The sequence below is a fragment of the Arachis stenosperma genome, chromosome 9 (assembly GCF_014773155.1).
Source record: "Arachis stenosperma cultivar V10309 chromosome 9, arast.V10309.gnm1.PFL2, whole genome shotgun sequence".
Classification (NCBI taxonomy): Eukaryota; Viridiplantae; Streptophyta; class Magnoliopsida; order Fabales; family Fabaceae; genus Arachis; species Arachis stenosperma.
This window is the reverse complement of record NC_080385.1, coordinates 34,566,508-34,573,488: the sequence shown is the minus strand read 5'-3', so window position 1 is coordinate 34,573,488 and position 6,981 is coordinate 34,566,508. Positions and strand designations below refer to the sequence as shown.

Below are 6,981 nucleotides of genomic sequence, written 5' to 3'. Positions count from 1 at the left end.
GAAAACAACAACAATGCCAACAATGCAAGGAAGGTGCTTGGTGACTTTACTGCACCTACTCCTGATTTCTATGGGAGAAGCATCTCAATCCCTACCATTGGAGCAAACAACTTTGAGCTTAAGCCTCAATTAGTTTCTCTAATGCAACAGAATTGCAAGTTTCATGGACTTCCAATGGAAGATCCTCATCAGTTTTTAGCTGAGTTCTTGCAAATCTGTGACACAGTCAAGACTAATGGGGTTAACCCTGAGGTCTATAGACTGATGCTATTCCCTTTTGCTGTGAGAGACAGAGCTAGAATATGGTTGGACTCTCAACCTAAAGAAAGCCTGGACTCTTGGGAAAAGCTAGTCAATGCCTTCTTGGCAAAGTTCTTTCCACCACAAAGATGGAGTAAGCTTAGAGTGGAAGTCCAAACCTTTAGACAAAAGGATGGAGAATCCCTCTATGAAGCTTGGGAAAGATACAAACAATTAATCAGAAGATGTCCATCTGACATGCTTTCTGAATGGAGCATCATAGGTATTTTCTATGATGGTCTCTCTGAACTATCCAAGATGTCTTTGGATAGCTCTGCAGGAGGATCTCTTCATTTGAAGAAGACGCCTGCAGAAGCTCAAGAACTGATTGAAATGGTTGCAAATAACCAATTCATGTACACTTCTGAGAGGAATCCTGTGAACAATGGGACTGGTCAGAAGAAAGGAGTTCTTGAGATTGATGCTCTGAATGCCATATTGGCTCAGAACAAAATATTGACTCAACAAGTCAATTTGATTTCTCAAAATCTGTCTGGAATGCAAAATGCACCAAACAGTACTAAGGATGCTTCATCTGAGGAAGAAGCCTATGATCCTGAGAACCCTTCCATGGAAGAGGTGAATTACCTAGGAGAACCCTATGGTAATACCTATAATTCTTCATGGAGAAATCACCCAAACCTCTCATGGAAGAATCAAGAGAGACCTCAACAAGGTTTCAATAATAATGGTGGAAGAAACAGGCTTAGCAATAGCAAGCCTTTTCCATCATCTTCTCAGCAACAGACAGAGAGTTCTAAGCAGAATAATTCTGACTTAGCAACCATGGTCTCTGATCTAATAAAGACCACTCAAAGTTTCATGAATGAAACAAGATCCTCCATTAGAAACTTGGAAGGACAAGTGGGTCAGCTGAGCAAGAAAATTACTGAACTTCCTCCAAGCACTCTCCCAAGTAACACTGAAGAAAATCCAAAAGGAGAGTGCAAAGCCATCAATATGGCCGAATTCTGGGAGGAAGAAGAGGCAGTGAACGCCACTAAGGAAGACCTCAATGGGCGTGCACTGGCCTCCAGTGAGTTCCCCAATGAGGAACCTTGGGAATCTGAGGCTCAAACTGAGACCATAGAGATTCCCTTGGACTTACTACTGCCTTTCATGAGCTCTGATGAGTATTCTTCCTCTGAAGAGGATGAGTATGTCACTAAAGAGCAAGTTGCTAAATACCTTGGAGCAATCATGGAGCTAAATGACAAGTTATTTGGAAATGAGACTTGGGAAGATGAACCTCCCTTGCTCACCAAAGAACTGGATAACTTGTCTAGGCAGAAACTGCCCCAAAAGAGGCAGGATCCTGGGAAGTTTTCTATACCTTGTACCATAGGCACCATGACCTTCAAGAAGGCCTTGTGTGACTTAGGGTCAAGTGTGAACCTCATGCCCCTCTCTGTAATGGAGAAATTAGGGATCTTTGAGGTGCAAGCTGCAAAAATCTCCCTAGAGATGGCAGACAACTCAAGAAAACAAGCCTATGGACTTGTAGAGGATGTTCTGGTTAAGGTTAAAGACCATTACATCCCTACTGATTTCATAGTCCTAGAGACTGGGAAGTGCATGGATGAATCCATCATCCTTGGCAGACCATTCCTAGCCACAGCAAAGGCTGTGATTGATGTTGATGGAGGAGAGTTGATCATTCAAGTGAATGAAGAATCCATGGTGTTTAAGGCCCAAGGATATCCCTCTATCATCATGGAGAAGAAGCATGAAGAGCTTCTCTCAAAACAGAGCCAAGCAGAGCCCCCACAGTAAAACTCTAAGTTTGGTGTTGGGAGGCCACAACCAAACTCTAAGTTTGGTGTTGAACCCCCACATTCAAACTCTAAGTTTGGTGTTGGGAAGGTCCAACACGGTTCTGAGCATTTCTGAGGCTCCATGAGAGACCTCTGTCAAGCTAGTGACAGTAAAGAAGCGCTTGTTGGGAGGCAACCCAATGATTTATAATTAATTATTTTCTTTTGTTATTTTATCTTTTTTTTGTAGGTTGATGATCATAAGAAGTCATAAAAATAATGAAAAAAAGCAAAAACAGAATGAAAAACAGGAAGAAAAACAGCACACCCTGGAGGAAGATGCTGCTGGCGTTCAAACGCCAGTCAGCCTAGCAGATGGGCGTTTAACGCCCAGTCTGGCACCTTTCTGGGCGTTTAACGCCAGAAAGGGGCACCAAACTGGCGTTAAACGCCAGTAAAGGTATAAAACCTGGCGTTAAACGCCAGGAATGGGTACCAGCCCGGCGTTTAACGCCAGAATTGGCCCAAAACGTGGATTTTGATGCCAATTGATGCAGGGATGCCTTTTCCTTGACACTACAGGATCTGTGGACCCCACAGGACCCTACTACAGGATCTGTGGACCCCACAGGACCCTACAATCACTCTCTCTTCTTCCCCCATTCACCAATCACCTCAACACCTCTTCCCCAAAAACCCCTCACCTATCAAATCCCATCTTTCTCTTCACCACTCACATCCATCCTTCATAAAACCCCACCAACCTCACACTTCAAATTCAAACCACTTTCCCTCCCAAACCCACCCTCAAATGACCGAACTTTCATCCCCCTCTCTCCTATATAAACCCCTCTTTACACCCTTCATTTCCACACAACCTAAACACCACTTCTTCCCCCTTTGGCCGAATACACCTCCATCTCCCTCTTCCTCATTTCTTCTTCTTCTACTCCCTTCTTTCTTCTTTTGCTCGAGGACGAGCAAACATTTTAAGTTTGGTGTGGTAAAAGCGTTGCTTTTTCGTTTTTCCATAACCATTATGGCACCAAAGGCCGGAGAAACCTCTAAAAAGAGGAAAGGGAAGGCAAAGGCTTCCACCTCCGAGTCATGGGAGATGGATAGATTCCTCTCAAAGGTGCATCAAGACCACTTCTATGAAGTTGTGGCCTTGAAGAAGGTGATCCCCGAAGTCCCTTTTTCACTCAAAAAGGGTGAATATCCGGAGATCCGCCATGAGATCCGAAGAAGAGGTTGGGAAGTACTTACCAACCCCATTCAACAAGTCGGAATCTTGATGGTTCAAGAGTTCTATGCCAATGCATGGATCACCAAGAACCATGACCAAAGTGTGAACCCGAATCCAAAGAATTATCTTACTATGGTTCGGGGGAAATACTTGGATTTCAGTCCGGAGAGTGTGAGGATGGCGTTCAACTTGCCCATGATGCAAGGAGATGAGCATCCTTACACTAGAAGGGTCAACTTTGATCAAAGGTTGGACCAAGTCCTCACAGTCATATGTGAAGAGGGCGCACAATGGAGGCAAGACTCAAGAGGAAAGCCGGTTCAATTAAGAAGGCATGACCTCAAGCCCGTAGCTAGAGGATGGTTAGAGTTCATACAACGCTCAATCATTCCCACTAGCAACCGGTCCGAAGTGACCATAGACCGGGCCATCATGATCCATAGTATCATGATTAGAGAAGAAATAGAAGTTCATGAGGTTATAGCTCAAGAACTCTATAAAGTGGCGGACAAGACCTCCACTTTGGCAAGATTAGCCTTTCCTCACCTCATTTGTCACCTCTGTTATTCAGTTGGAGTTGACATAGAGGGAGACACCCCCATTGATGAAGAGCCGCCATCACTAAGGTGGACCCATTCCTTGATTTTCTTGTTCTTTATCTCTCTGTTTTTCGAATTCTATGCTTTATGTTATCCATGTTTGTGTCTTATGATCATTAGTGTCTTAGTGTCTATGCCTTAAAGTTATGAATGTCCTATGAATCCATCACCTTTCTTGAATAAAAATGTGCTTAATTGAAAAAGGAAGAATTGCATGAATTTTGAATTTTATAATAGTTTAATTATTTTGATGTGGTGGCAATATTTTTGTTCTCTGAATGTATGCTTAAACAGTGCATATGTATCTTGAATTTGTGGTTCATGAATGTTGGCTCTTGAAAGAATGATGAAAAAGGAGACATGTTACTGAGGATCTGAAAAATCAATAAAATGATTCTTGAAGCAAGAAAAAGCTATTCAAAAAAAAAAAAAAAAAAAAAAAAAAAAAAAAAAAAAATCGAAAAAAAAAAGAAAGAAAAAGAAAGAATAAGAGTTGTGATCCAAGGTAAATAAGAGTGTGCTTAAGAACCCTGGACACCTCTAATTGGGGACTTTAGCAAAGCTGAGTCACAATCTGAAAAGGTTCACCCAATTATGTGTCTGTGGCATGTATGTATCCGGTGGTAATACTGGAAGACAGAGTGCTTTGGGCCACAGCCAAGACTCAATAAATAGCTATGTTCAAGAATCATCATACTTCACTAGGAGAATCATTAACACTATCTGGACTCTGAGTTCCTAAAGAAGCCAACCATTCTGGATTTCAAAGGAGAGATTGAGATGCCAAAACTGTTCAGAAGCAAAAAGTTAAAAGCCCCGCTCATCTAATTAATACTGATCTTCACAGATGTTTTTGGAATTCATTGCATATTCTCTTCTTTTTATCCTATTTTGATTTTCAGTTGCTTGAGGACAAGCAACAATTTAAGTTTGGTGTTGTGATGAGCGGATAATTTGTATACTTTTTGGCATTGTTTTTAGTATGTTTTTAGTATCTTTTAGTTAGTTTTTAGTATATTTTTATTAGTTTTTATTTAAAATTCACTTTTCTGGACTTTACTATGAGTTTGTGTGTTTTTCTGTGATTTCAGGTATTTTCTGACTGAAATTGAAGGTTCTGAGCAAAAATCTGATCCAGAGACTAAAAAGGACTGCAGATGCTGTTGGATTCTGACCTCCCTGCACTCGAAGTGGATTTTCTGGAGCTACAGAAGCCCAATTGGCGCGCTCTCAACGGCGTTGGAAAGTAGACATCCAGGGCTTTCCAGCAATATATAATAGTCCATACTTTATCCAAGATTTGATGGCCCAAACCCGCGAAGCAATCCGGCCTCAGAAATTCCAGCGTTAAACGCCGGAACAGGAATAAAAGTTGGAGTTAAACGCCCAAACTGGCATAAAAGCTGGCGTTTAACTCCAGAAAGGGTCTCTACACGAATTTCCTTGATTGCTCAGCCCAAGCACACACCAAGTGGGCCCGGAAGTGGATTTTTATGTCATTTACTCATCTATGTAATAGTTTTCTATAAGTAGGACCTTCTACTATTGTATGACAGGGAGTCAGAGAGTCAGGGAGTCAGAGAGTCAGAGAGTCAGAGAGTCGGAGAGACGACATCTAAGTAGCTATCTTTGTTTTATGCTATCTTAGACCTTTGGGAGGCTGGCCATTCGGCCATGCCTAACCTTTGTTCTTATGTATTTTCAACGGTGGAGTTTCTACACACCATAGATTAAGGGTGTGGAGCTCTGCTGTACCTCGAGTATTAATGCAATTACTATTGTTCTTCCATTCAACTCCGCTTGTTCTTTATCTAAGATATCACTTGTTCTTCAACCTATGAACAAGATGACTGACAACCATTCTTGTTCTACAAGCATTCAAGGCTTTAGTGAATATCTCTTGGATTTCTGATTGCATGATGCATGGTTGATCGCCTGACAACCGAGTGCTCGTCTGACAAACGAGCCAGCCATTCCATGAGATCAGAGTCTTCGTGGTATAGGCAAGAACTGATGGCGGCATTCAAGAGAATCCGGAAGGTCTAACCTTGTCTGTGGTGTTCTGAGTAGGATTCAATGACTGAATGACTGTGACGTGCTTCAAACCTGTAACCTACTGGGCGTTAGTGACAGACGCAAAAGAGTGATTCTATTCCGGTAGGGGAGGGAACCAAACCGGTGATTGGCGGCACTGTGACAGAGTGCTCTGCATTAGCTTTCACTGCGCGGATGGGAGGTAGCTGCTGACAACAGTGAGACCCTACACAAGTTTGCCATGGAAAGGAGTAAGAAGGATTGGATGAAGACTGTAGGAAAGCAGAGAGACGGAAGGGAAGGCATCTTCATACACTTGTCTGAAGCTCATACACCAATGATATACATAAGTATCTCTATCTTTACCTTTTCTGTTATTTTCGTTTATCATCATCATATACATTCGAGTCTGCCTGACTAAGATTTACAAGATGACCATAGCTTGCTTCAATACTAACAATCTCCGTGGGATCGACCCTTACTCACGTAAGGTTTTATTACTTGGACGACCCAGTACACTTGCTGGTTAGTTGTGCGAAGTTGTGTAATGCCATGGTATTAGGCGCACCAAGTTCTTGGAGCCATTACCGGGGATTATTTGAGTTGTGAAAAAGTATTGTTCACAATTTCGCGCACCAGAGCATCATAGGTATCTTCTATGATGGTCTGTCTGAACTGTCCAAGATGTCATTGGACAGCTCTGCTGGAGGATCTCTTCATCTGAAGAAGACGCCTGCAGAAGCTCAAGAACTCATTGAAATGGTTGTAAATAACCAATTCATGTACACTTCTGAAAGGAATCCTGTGAACAATGGGACGAATCAGAAGAAAGGAGTTCTTGAGATTGATACTCTGAATACCATATTGGCTCAGAACAAAATATTGACTCATCAAGTCAATATGATTTCTCAAAGTCTGTCTGGAATGCAAGCTGCACCAGGCAGTACTAAGGACGCTTCATTTGAAGAAGAAGCTTATGATCCTGAGAACCCATCAATGGAAGAGGTGAATTACATGGGAGAACCCTATGGAAACACCTATAATCCTT

The 6,981-nt window shown here is 42.2% G+C and overlaps 1 non-coding gene across 1 annotated transcript; it reads right to left on the bottom strand.

Annotated features, from left to right (window-relative positions):
- Window positions 1-396: 396 nt before the first annotated feature.
- LOC130952805 (small nucleolar RNA R71) lies at window positions 397-500 on the bottom strand. Its single transcript, XR_009074981.1, has one exon. It is a non-coding gene; the product is annotated as a small nucleolar RNA R71 (small nucleolar RNA).
- Window positions 501-6,981: the final 6,481 nt, after the last annotated feature.